General features: G+C 38.6%; 1 long non-coding RNA gene across 1 annotated transcript; it reads left to right on the forward strand.

Annotated features, from left to right (window-relative positions):
• Positions 1 to 302: 302 nt before the first annotated feature.
• On the forward strand, positions 303 to 1894 carry LOC108119817 (uncharacterized). The gene is made up of 5 exons (XR_001773023.3): positions 303 to 1093; positions 1161 to 1271; positions 1326 to 1497; positions 1558 to 1640; positions 1734 to 1894. It is a non-coding gene; the product is annotated as an uncharacterized lncRNA (long non-coding RNA).
• The last annotated feature ends 11631 nt before the right edge of the window (positions 1895 to 13525 follow it).

Consider the following 13525-nt stretch of genomic DNA (forward strand, 5'->3'; position numbering starts at 1 on the left):
CGCAGCTTCTGGAGAAAGATCTTCACCTTTGCAATAACAGGACCGACAAGACCCAATGGGTCATAAAGCCGAACGACTGAAGATAGAACGATGCACCTAGTGGTCTTTGAGGTTGACTGAACCCCTTTCAAACATTAATTGCTCCACGAGTTGCTTTGCTTCCCATGGGTGAAGGAGGCGATCCAGAAAAGCAGTAGCAAGTACATCCAGAGACTACAGTCAAAATAAAATTTACCCTTAAATTTAGAAATTCGCCATAAAACTTAATTTTTTCTAAATACAAGAAAAAATTTCTGGTTTCTAGAAAAAATTTTCTGAAAACAAGAAAAATTTCTTAAATCAAAGAAGTTTTTCTCAAATATAGAAATAGTCGCCATAAACTGAAATCGCCCTAAAATCAAGAAAACTTTTCTATAATTAAGGCAAATTATGACTTATTTTCAGGAAATATTTTCTTAATAATAGAAAGGCTCACCATAAAATTTACTAACCCTAAAAAATAGAAAACTGTTTCTACAATATAGAAATCTTTTTCTTAAAAAGATACTAACCCTAAAAAATAGAAAACTGTTTCTACAATATAGAAATTCCTTTCTAAAAAAGATACTAACCCTACAAAATAGAAAACTGTTTCTACAATATAGAAATTCCTTTCTAAAAATGCACAGTGTTACCCTTTAATTTAAGTAACCCTAGAAAATAGAAATATTTTGTTTAATATAGAATTTTTTTTATATTTTATCTCTGTCCGTGGTCGGCACCCAATACATTGATATGATTTTAACGCATTAGTATTAGTATAGCAGAAAGCAGAAAGTAGGCTCTGAGCATGACGCGTCATGACGTTTCACACACTTATACTGTGTGTGTGGCAGAGCACGGGCAGATAAATGCAGACTGATCTATATTATATTTTATGTATAAAGTTTTAACATGTTAAATACAAAAAATCATGTTAAGAAATAATGTAACGATATTTAAATCATCTCTAAGATGTTGACATTACAAGTTTATTAAAAAGTTTATTTAAAAAGTGCTAATTGATTCCTTGCTGAAAAAGATAAACTGAGAAGCCTTTTCTTTTTTTTCGCTGGTAAGTTACTAAAAACGTTACTAATTTCATAAGTAATTTAATTTAATTACTAATTAAATTAATCTAGAGCTAATTGTGGAAAGACATGATAGATCTTAACATCGGAAAAAAGCCAGAAGGTCTGCTGCATATGGCAAAATTTATCATTTGAAGGCTAAGGAGAAAAAGTTATCAACTGGTAAATTACGCCCCACTTCAAAGGTTAAAAATAATTTCCCAAATACATTTTCAGGTAATATGGCTGATGTTCAATAGTGAAGAGGTGAAGCTTAGCCTTGCAAACGCAAAATTTGATCTTACTTTTGAGTGGCGCAAAAGTTTCTTTTTCTAGGACGATACAAGTGTAGCTACACTTAGCTTAGGAGGAATTGCCCATTCTTAAGCAGAATTGTGAAGACAAATTGGTAATATTTGTTATACATTAATTTTGTTTTATTTAATGCATTTATTGAATAAATTCTTAGATTGTGGCAATTTTTTCTCTCATTTCGTTAAAAGGAAGTCCAGAGTTTTATCTTACTAAAAACATTCCCTCAACAAAGCGAAGGTTTATGTTTTAAAAGATGTTTTAAAACATTCACGATTAAATAGTATATTAATATATTTATATCGCAATATTAATTGACGTTATTTTCCACAGATAAAAAGGACGCACGTGATTCACGCTATTCTAGTCCCCACCAAAAGGGGAAAACATGGTGCTACTGGAAATTTAAAAGTCAAGTATACAATTCAAGATTTGAGGGTCAAATTTATTATATACCATAAATAAAGTGTTATGTGAAAGTAAGAACTGAAGAGAGCTATCAAAGAAAACAAATGTAAATGTAAAAATAATGTAAAAATATGTAAATGTATGATGTAATATGTAATGTAAAATGTAGAAATAAAATTTCTAGAATTTAGAAAAGGTCACCTTTAATTTAAGCACTAAAGCATAGTACTGAGTTGACGAAAATCCGCTGTCCAACGAGTGACAGCTGTCAAACTCCATATAAAAAAAACGGTGTAAAAAAGGAAAGAAGAAGAAATTTTTGCCTTCTAGATTTTGCGGGTACTGAGTTGACGAAAATTTTTGTTATCGATTTTAATGGTGTTGCCGGATCAAAAAAAATAAACAGCAGCTCTCGGGGTGTTAAAATAAATATTTCAATTTATTTTTATAGGTGTGACATGGAGGGTCAATTGACCAAACAAAAAAATAGTCGTCCCGAAACATTTTCGACGCGCCAGGACAAATTAAAATTAATTTCTGCGGTCAAGACGAAGCCCATAATATGGGATTTGACCCACAAGGGGCATTTTAATGCCATAAAATGGCATTGAAATGATTTGTGATTGATTTTGATTTTGATTTTGAACCAGTTTTCTATTTCTTAATCAGCTCCTTAGCGGCTAAATACATAAACAAAACACCAACATCCAATCGTTTTGAATTCATTTTTGCTTATTTGTTTTTTGTTTACAAACAACAGCTGTTCAGTATTACCTTATTTCTTCATTGTTTTGGCCACACTATCTCGGCAGCCGAATAAAGTGCAAAATCGCTATCAGAATTTCAACAGCGGATTTTCGTCAACTCAATACTATGCTTAACCATACAGCATATAGACAACCCATTTCATACAACGAAAATGGACGCGAAAATTTCTTGCGACAGGCCCCAGCAGGCCCCAGAGCGAATTTCTTACGCTCTCTTACGCTCATCGTTCGTTCATCTTACGCTCATTCTCGCATAAAATGTTTTCTGTTTCTCAGTCTCTAAACGGAGCGCGATGAAGAAGGTTGGCCTGCGCTTCGGTTGATCTTCGTATGTATGCGTGTCACACATTCACATACACGGGTGTATGTGTGCGTGCGATTTCGTTTCGAAGCCAGCGCACAAAATTTTGATTTTTCTTACTTTTCAGGCTTGCTACCCTAACCAAATTCGGGTATTTGTATATGATGAAATGACAAAAGAAATTATATTATTTTTTTTTATTATTTCAGCATACGTTTTTAATTTATTTAAGAATAAGATTAAGTGTTAGTAGTAAAATGTTTTCTGTATATATATTTTTACGAATCATTAAAAATCAATATACTGAGAAAGTGTCAGAGTATATTTCAGTCGGAGTCACTTAAAACGCCGATTGCTTTTAAGTTTTTGTTGTTATGGTGCGGTGCCGTTGAAGACAAAAATAGGGCGAATTTCTAAATCTTAGGGTTACTTTTTTTTTGTGTATACACAACCACCCCAACGAGTTGGCGACCACACTCCTCGCAACAGCGAACAGTTGCGGCGGCTGCACAGAACTCACCCGCTGGACCTCATCCGGAATAACTCTTAGACTTTCTTATTTTTCCACCTCTAACTTAAGTTACACATAAGCCAAGTTTTCTGCCACAATATTTAATGGTTGTCCCTGTTGGGACACAATGGTGGACACACTGGCTAGTGACGCTCGCATCAGCAGGGACTGGAGACATATGACCCAACTCCAAATACTCCTATATGAGGGTAGCATATTGCTTATCGAGAGACACAGTACAGCATATCGAGGAAGAGAAATCGTCAAACGGCTTGGGAGTAAGATTCAACTAAAAACTGCATTTCAACGGAAGCCTGACAGCGTAAGCGCCGGAATCCAGCCAAGCAACATGTTGCACGAAATGCGCATCGCAATCTAACTTCTCCTTCATCCGCTTCGTAATAGGCTCGGAGCAGTCTTCGATTTCCGAAAACCGGTGCAGCAGAGAATCCAACTGACCATTCAGCATAGTTGCGCTCTTTAAAACATCCTTATGTGCAGTGGAAACAAGTGCTCTTCTCTGGACAAGTGAACCGCCTCCACAAACGACCTACCCAAGTCGGGCTTTCTGCAGCAACGGCAGGCTGGGTCCAACCTTTGAAGCACAACCTGGACGATGTTGCAGCTGGCGATCTGAGTCGACAAACCCAAATTCTTTAAGGCTCGCATATGGGCCCAGAATCTTGTTCACATGCGCCTTAAATATTGAGCGACGGTTATTAAATCGTTTCTCCAATATAGCACCTGGGTGTAGGTAGGTAGGAGTAGGAAGGGTTGGAGTGGGTGCTCCTGTGACTGCGTCTCTGGAGTTCATATTTTGTTTATATGAAGTTCCGGCCAACCCGAAGTAAATATTTCTGCCGTCAAAATTGAATCGCTCGAAATTTATTTGCTCGCGGCAAACCCGATCTGTCCCACTGTGCGCTCAGATCCGTAGCGGAATTGTAGAAGGTACATATATATATGAAGTTATGTGCGAGCGAATGCACTTGCGTTGTGGAACGTAGGCATGTATATACACTTGCAAACTTCCGTTTATGTTTATGTCTACCTATAATATTATAATTTGTTTATTATTACAAACAAACTGTTTGTAATAATAGAAAAAATGCCACAACCCCTCTTCAAGGTCTAGATCGAGCCAGAAAGCAGGTTGCTGAAAAAGAACGAAATCCACCCAATCTACAAGCTGCAATATCACTGTTTAAAAGCCACATAAACGCAACGGAACAATGCAATGCACTAACTGTCAAAAGTATGGACACTCTAGGTCATACTGCACCTCAGGCTGACTGCGTAGTCTGCGGGGAGTACAGTGAAGAAATGTGGAAAATGCAGAGGAAACCATACGGCTAAACTATAAAAGTCGCATGCGCCAAGCGACTGCAACGCGCAACCAAAATCCACAGAAAGTGTACATTGCGTCAAAAGCTACGCCAGACGTCTTCATCTGGAAAATCCAATTCAGCTTAACTCACAAAGCGCTCAACAGGCCTCAGAACAGCCACATAGCAAAACGGAAACGATGCTTACCCTCCAACAAAGTATGATGGAGCTTATGTCATTCATGAAAACGACCATGCCAGCACTCGTTGAAAACCAGAACATGGTGATACAGCTGCTCGTAGCACAACAGTCTAAATAATCTATGCAGGCTCTACGAATATCAATGTGGAACGCCAATGGTGTCTCACGGCATAAACTAGAATTGTCACAATTCTTGACCGAAAACCATATTGACGTTATGCTACTGGCGAAAACGCATCTTACAAGCAAAAACAACTTTGAAATAAGAGGCTACACAATCTACCGCACAGATCATCCAGATGGGAAAGCCCACGGCGGAACTGGAGTTCTAATCAGAGAATGGATTAAATACCATTTTCGCAAAAGTTTTGCAATAAACTTCTTTCAGGCCCCATCGATACAAATACAGTCAAATATCGGAAGCCTTTCAATCGCTGCAGTTTACTGCCCTCCTCGATTCCCAATCTCAGAAGGACAATTTATGGACTTCTAAAATTCACTCACCAACCTACTCACGCAAGTTTCCAGACCTTATTGATTTTGCGGTGATAAAAAACATACCTCGCAGTCTAATAAGTTCCAAAGCAGTCTTGGAATTATCATCAGACCACTCGCCTGTGCTTCTAATGCTTCTTTAAAGCCCAGAAATAATCGAACATCCCTTTAGCCTGACGACGCCAAAAACGAACTGGCTAAAATACAAAAAGTACGTGAGTGCCCACATAGAACTCGCCCCGGAATTTAACATGGAATCGACATCGACTACACCACGAGCGCCCTGGAAGAAGTACTCGTTGCGGCTGCTAAAATCTCTACTCCTCATAGGAAGGAAGTAGACCGAAACAAATACTACAAATCTAATCAGCAAATGGAAAAGCTCGGAATCCAGAATCTTTCGCCAAGAAGCACAAAGTACCCCCTGTGGATGCGCCATAGAAGTCGTCTGCAAACTATTTAATGGAATCATTAATCTTGGCTAATTCCCAAAAAAGTGGAACAAATCCGTCATTATAATGATACCGAAGCCTGGAAAAAACCACACAATTCCGTCATCATACAGACCAATAAGCCTTCTATCTTGTTTGCCTTATTTGTTTAAAAATGCTTGTTAATTTACATAATACCACATCTGAAAGCTTGCAATATTATCCCGGCACACCAATTCGTCTTCCGAAGAAACCACTGAACCATCGCCAAGTGAACAGATTAACATCCGAAAAAGACCAGTCCAAGCACAATGGCGATCGTGAGTTTATGATCCAGTAGTGGTTGCTAACTTCTAGTTTTAGGTGGATCTTCTTGCATTTGATGTGCTTACGCCTGGTTAGTCTTCCATCGAGGTGGACTCCAAGCTACATTACTTCGGAGGACATGTTTGTCTTTTAAGAATTAAGATTACATGTTCAAAGTTATGACTTTTGAGTGGTTTCAGTTTATTCTTGCTTATGGTAATGTTGGATATCGTTTTACATTATTGTCGAATAAGTCTTATTGAAACCTTTCGGATTCGCTTCTAGCTTAAAACTAAAAAAACTAGTTGGATCAGTTACCAGTCTCCCTCTGTTATTTTCCGCGATGGTCTCGCTTTCTGCTCAGCTGATTACATTCGGCCATTTCTGATAAATTCTCAGCATCCTCGCGAGAATCGAAGATTTCGTCGTCTATCCAGTCCCCGTCGTCATCTTGGTCATCCTCAGAAATTTTACACCAGCATCTTATCGGATGGATAAGCTGACTTTTAATGGCGCTGCTTTCGTTGCGCAAGGGAGATATTTTCCACTAGACATCTGTCGTTGAGTAAAACCTTGTTGACAATAAAAGGTCCTTTGTAGCAAGGCTCCAATGTTCTGGAAGTTTCCATGCTACTGGGACTGGAAGTTTCCATGCTACAACACAATATCTACAAGCTTATAGGTGGTTGCTTCGCAGGTTTTGCATCATAACCTATCTTGGCTGCAGCTCTTTAATCGTTGACCCTAGTTGCAGCATCTGCTCTTAGCTTCTCCATCTCGACATCAGCCATGTGGCTCTGCTCTTGACTCTGGATCACGCTCGTCAACGTATTCTTCAGGATATCACAGGGCTCGTATCCAAAAAGAAGCTGAAATGGGGAACACTTAGTTGTGCTATTTACCATGGTAATAATGCTCCACTGGATAGCATTTCGTACCATTGCTTTTTGTGGTCCTTCGAAGGCAGTTCCATGGACAAAATAATCCTACTTGTTCGATATCTATGACCGTTTGCTCTTGGTGTCCTTAAAGCGTTAAGGATATGCTTTACATTGTTCGACTTTCAGTATTTTCGAAATTCTTTTGAAGTGAAGGCGGTACCTCGATCGGTGATGACTCGGTTTTATTAAACGCGCATCCTATGTATGAATTTATCGGGGAAACCAAACAAAATTAAGAACGCGTTTTATTGTTTTCTCTGTGCTCATATGTCCAGACGGCACAACCCACAGTAACTTGTTGTCGTGTTTTCGAAAAAGGCGATCTTGCTTGATCACTTACTTGTCGTTTTCAGTTTTCTTCGCACTTTTCATATCAGTTTCTACAATTCACTTGGGGATCGTTTCATACCCGCAGGAGACTACAAAGCCATGTTTGGCGCACTAGGTTTCACGTCTTAAGACTCCCAAAGCAATGTGATAAATGTGAGAAATAAAATGGACTATGTTTCCCCTGGAAGATCCACATACTGGCCAACCTACTCACGCAAGTTTCCAGACCTTATTGATTTTGCAGTGATAAAAAACATACCTCGCAGTCTAATAAGTTCCAAAGCAGTCTTGGAATTATCATCAGACCACTCGCCTGTGCTTCTAACGCTTCTTTAAAGCCCAGAAATAATCGAACATCCCTTTAGCCTGACGACGCCAAAAACGAACTGGCTAAAATACAAAAAGTACGTGAGTGCCCACATAGAACTCGCCCCGGAATTTAACTTGTTGTCGTGTTTTCGAAAAAGGCGATCTTGCTTGATCACTTACTCGCCGTTTTCAGTTGTCTTCGCACTTTTCATATCAGTTACAATGTTTGGAATCTTTTTACCAGTTACCTATTTTTTACTTTTTAACCAGTCACCTATGTACGTCTATAAGGGTTCTGACAATTTTCAGACATGCCATCTCAACCTCGTGGGTCATGCATACGGTGCTCGACTCAAAGCATCTGCGTCGCACATCATTATTCCCGCCCGATGTACAATCTCGATGTCATATTCTTGAATTCTTAACCACCATCGTGCAATTCGTGGTATAAATTCTTTCTTATCCATTGATGATTTTAAGGCATTACAATCGGTAACGACTTGAACCTTCTTTCCATAAACTTAGTACTTCAACCGCTCCAAGGATTCAACGACAGCTGGAAGCTCTAGTTCGTAACTGTGATAATTCTTTTCGGATTTAATTGCCCCGCAAAAGAAACAATGGCTGCCAATTGGGATGTCATTCATTTAGTGATTATGTCTCCTTTCTGCACGCGCATCTGTAGTTCTGCCATAAGACGATTGAAAATTACTGAGGAATTCTTTAACCCAAACGGGAGTCGTTCCCGTAAATCTTCTGCTCTCAGGGCGTCGATCACTACCGTTCAGCTTCTTGATGAGTACCACCGGGCTGGCATACTCTGACGTAGATGGCTGGATAGTATCCTGCTGCAACAACTCGTCCAACATCTCGGCGACTACTTCCTTCTTCGGCTCGGGAATTCGGTAAGGTGGCTGAAAAACTACCAGGTTACTCTTAACAGCTATATTGGCTTGGACAATGTTTGTTTTTTTTCTATTTTTTGCAATCCTGTAGAAAAAACATCCTCGAACTTGCTTAATAATAATTTGTTTTCTTTCCTGATCATTATTAATATTAGCGAGAAGCTTAAGGGTACCACTTTCGCTTGTAATGTTTTCTGGTTGGATTACAGCTCGCTTGACTTCGGCGTCGCCTGGCTTAAACTTAAGGGACAACTGAGCGCTTATAAAGGACATCCGGTTCCAACAAAAGGTCTTCTTGCAAAAGGTCGTCGTCAGCTACGTATAGATTGGCTTCAATGGTTTTTCCACTTCTCCTATAACCACATCTTCGGTAAGAATAAATGATCCTCCACATATGCCGCTTATCTTTATAGAGCAGTTACGCCGATCTGCGTTTAATTCTTTGGCAACTAACTGTCGCAGAATACTAGCCTGGTTACCAGTATCAATAAACGCGTTATAGCTTTTCGAATTTATGTATACCATTTTAGTGAATAACTTGTCCTGATTTGATCCTCCTAAACGCATTTGCAGCTTGACAACTTTCTGTGATTGCGTGAAAAGCATTGCATTTGGTACAGCGGGGCTTCTGCTCCTTACTTGGGCACGAATTGGCAAAGTGTCCCGACTTTCCACACTTGAAATACGTCTTAGCATTCTTCAATTTGGCCATCTTGCTTCGTCTCTATATTGGTAAACTTCGGTATGAACTCCTTTTTCTTGGTTATTGCTCGGCCTCTGTTTACAAAATAAGATATGGCTGCCTATCTAAGTTTCTTTATTGTTGAAAAATGTATAGGTGCAATGCTGTTTTGCAACTCTCGGTGCTTCAAACCTGCGCGAACATATCTAATAACAGCTGCTTCGCTCAAATTGTTCCGTACTCCTAGGGCTGACAATCGGAAAAACTGTCTCTTTAGCTCGCCTGGTTGCGTTGGCCATGTTCACCAGTAATAAAAGTTACAAAATTACGTTACCAAATATCTCTTTTACCGACGCATGTCGAACGTTGTTTTCTGCTTGTAGATTAGGAATATCTTCACATCTGATATTCTACATGACTTCCTCTGCGCGTTGCTGCCTGCTAGCTCCTGTCTCAGCATCTGCATTCTGCCTCTGCATACTCAGCAACTGCGCCATCATGTTCTTCAGCTCTTTCATGTCATTTTGCAGTTGTGAAATGGCTGCCTTTTGCGACATTCCCCTCGTTGGCTCACGTTTCTAGTCGCTGCACTTACTCTGCTCTGCTCTGACAAATTTTACCACGACGCCCATATACACACTTTTTATGTATACCAGTGGGGGGCAAACTCTCATTTTCCATAGCACGCGTGCATAGGGTCGAAAATTTTGCCGCAGCGCTGCCGGCACACTGACAGTGTGAGCACTCTTAAATTTTTTTAGAAGCTCTCTTATTTGCTCTCATTTGACTCATTAGACAGCCCAAACTTAAAAATCAAAATGTTTCCACTGAGAAAAATTTTCTCAGAAATTGGGTTGGAAAAAGTTTTCTTCATAAAAAATGTAGATAGGGAAGCGTAGTTTTTCATTTGTTTAAGAGTTGTTGATAGCAAAGCTTATTCCAACTTTTGACTTAACGAAAAATTAAATACGCACAAGGAACGAGTAATCTCTGGGACTGCTTCCCATTACCTTCTTTCCACGTCGACGATTTGGTTTTTTTTTAAATTTTCCAACTATCTCTCCAATTTTTGCATAAGTAACGCAAGAGTATCCAACTTCTGAAATGTAAAGTTATGGCTTTTGAGTGGTCTCGCAGGTTTTATTTTGCTTACGGTTATGTTGGATATCTTTTTACATTATTCTCGAATTAGTCTTAGCTTATTGCAACCTTTTCGCTTCTGATTTAACTTAAAACTAAAAAAAGCTCGCTAGATCAGTTACCAGTCTTGTTACCATATAGACAGGGGCCGAATGCCCTTGCCCTTGGAACTCCAGCTTCTCTGATGTAGTCACCCGAAGTAGCTGCGTTGCATCTCAGTGAAAATACCCTATTGTAAAGGTACGACTCTTGACTCTTGAGATACTTGTATCTTGTGAGTGTATGTTGGTAAATGCGTTTCAATTTTGTGCATGAATCCATTAAGCCAAACTCGGTAGTGTAATATGCACATATGTAGAAACATGTAGCGAGGTAACACTGTACCCTGAATGCATATAACAAACAAATAAACCAATTCAAGTGCGCGAAATATGACCGCCCACTTATGAGTTAGGCTAAGTCAGCATAAGACTCTCTCTCTATACATTTACATAAACTAAGCTGCCGGCTCAACTGGCAGCGCAGTGCTCGCCAAACTGATGTATTTAGACTTAGAGAATTCTTTATCTTTTGAATTAAAATCAGAAATAAAACAGTAATCAAAGAGCACAGACGTGCGAATATAATTCGCACCTGGAGGACTTAGGACTGCACTTGCAACAGCAGCAGTCAGCAATTGAAGAAGAACAAGATCAAGAATAAGAAGAAGCAGAAGCAGCGTTGCAGAGATGCCTTCCAACGATACAGTCAGCAACTGAAGAAGAACAAGACCGAGAATAAGAAGAAGCAGAAGCAGGAGAAGCAGCGTTGCAGAGATGCCTTCCAACGATACAGTCAACAACTGAACATGAACAAAACGGAAATAATTCTGAGTGAGTACAGGCAATGAGCAAAAGGCGTAGTGGGGTCAAAGAACGTCTCAGAAAACGCAAGTCTGAGATCGTAAAGACCATCAACAAAAGCAAAAATCCCCCAAAGTGGAATATTGCTCAAAAACTTTTCAACGAACTCGAACACATCGACGAACTCAAACACTTGTTAAAGAAAAAAGCCACTGACTTAACCTGTAACTCACACACAATTTAAAATAAAATAATTAATCCAAAAACTCATCGTCCAGATCGGAAAAGGATAAAGCCTTACAAAGCCAGATGTCCAGCTGACTGTGAAGGCCCATTATACAGCGCGTACTGCATGGAGACATGCATACCAGGTACCAGGAACAGCAACAAAAGCCAGTGAACCCAGCAACGGCACCGCCGGCAAATCATGCTGCGCCTAAAGAAGTCGACAGCACCACAAAGGGTGCAGATGCCGGCGGCACTACATAGAGTGCAGGACAACCCGACAGCGCAACTACGTGCGCCCAACGCCTAGATAGCTAAACTAATAATAATAATCATATATATATATATAAGTCAATGTTATTTCCGACGACAATTGAGTCGACCGGTAAGCCGTTTGGCCCGAAAAGCCATTCGAAACAATAGGCAGGAAAATATGTATAAAAACTAAATGTCTATAGAGACAAATAAGATAAGCAAAGATATAGAATTAGAATTATCAGAAAATTTTGCCAACATGGGCATTGTGGACGTTAAAACTGTAAAACTACAGCCAATGTTATCAACAAAGTAGAAGTTAATAACACAAATCTATTGTATAAAGTATATAAATACCACAATAAATGTATCAAGAAAAGATACCAGAGCCAAGCAAATGACTTGGATAAAATTTAAGAAAAAAAATATAAAACAAAAAGCGAAAAAAAAGAACATTGTAATCTACATAGGTAAGCTGATAAAATGACAATTTTATGAATAATCTAATTCCACTCGCTAATTTGTTTAATCTATCTATGTGGTATCATTGAAATACAACTTGATTGAATAATTGAATTTTGAATTTAAGGCAATGCCCGAAATACAAATAGGTTCATATTTAAACGATGTTTTAGTACAGGACCCAGATTTCGGAATTCGTGCAGTTAGCATTCTGCACATACACAAGGATATGGAAACATATAACCGTATGTTCAGCCCTCTTTTGTACTTCGCTAATACAATTAAAGCAATAATTTTGAATACATTTCCGTATGTATATATCAAAAAAGTAAAAGAAACTAGTCCAATACTGGGCGAATGTACAATTTTAATTGTAAAACTGCATAGATAGATGAAAGAGAGAACTTTAAAAATAAAAATATATATAGATAACTAAAGACACGGCGAAGAACTATTTCATTATTTTCCATTATAAATTGCAATGGAAAGGAATAATTTGAACGCCAAATTAGTTGATATTAAAACACAATTCGATAAGTCGTATAAATGCTTAACGCAAAACAGAAGCGTATCTAGCGTAACAGTGAATAAACACGCAACAACGCTAGTTGCTTGTTTCAACCAAGCACGTTCATTGATACACGACAATAGAAAAAAGTTAAACTCTCACCATTGGTCGTATGTATCTAGATTTTTACAGAGGTTGAAAAATAACCTTCAGAATAAAAAGACAAAATACTTACTAGAAATTACAATACCTTCGATACTAAACACACTAGCAGTAATCGAAGAAAAAAAAAACAGATACAGAAGCTGTAAGCGATTCAGAAATCGCAAGCGATTCAGAATATCAGAGTAAAGAAGAAGATCTACAGGATCTCACGATACCAGCGGTAATACATTTTCCCGAGGTATCCGAATCTGAGTCAGAATCAATATCTGAAAAAGTCGTAAACATGTCACAGGTAGAATACCTAAAGATTGCCTCATCTCTGCTGCCAGAGTTTGATGGAAAGGCAGAAAATCTGACAAGTTTTATAGACGCATTGAATATAATTGATTCATTAAAAGGCCCACATGAAACAACAGCCATTAACTAAATAAAGTCAAAATTGAAAGGCCATACAAGAAAGCTCATTACCACAGAATCAACTATTGTTGACATAATTGGTAAATTGAAAAGTAAAATAAAAGGTGATTCAGTATCAGGAATAACTGCAAAACCAATGAACCTTCAGCAAAAGCAAAAAACGGCCAATCAATATGTACAAGAGGTAGAGAAGTTGGC

This window comes from Drosophila bipectinata, chromosome 4 (genome assembly GCF_030179905.1).
Source record: "Drosophila bipectinata strain 14024-0381.07 chromosome 4, DbipHiC1v2, whole genome shotgun sequence".
NCBI lineage: Eukaryota > Metazoa > Arthropoda > Insecta > Diptera > Drosophilidae > Drosophila > Drosophila bipectinata.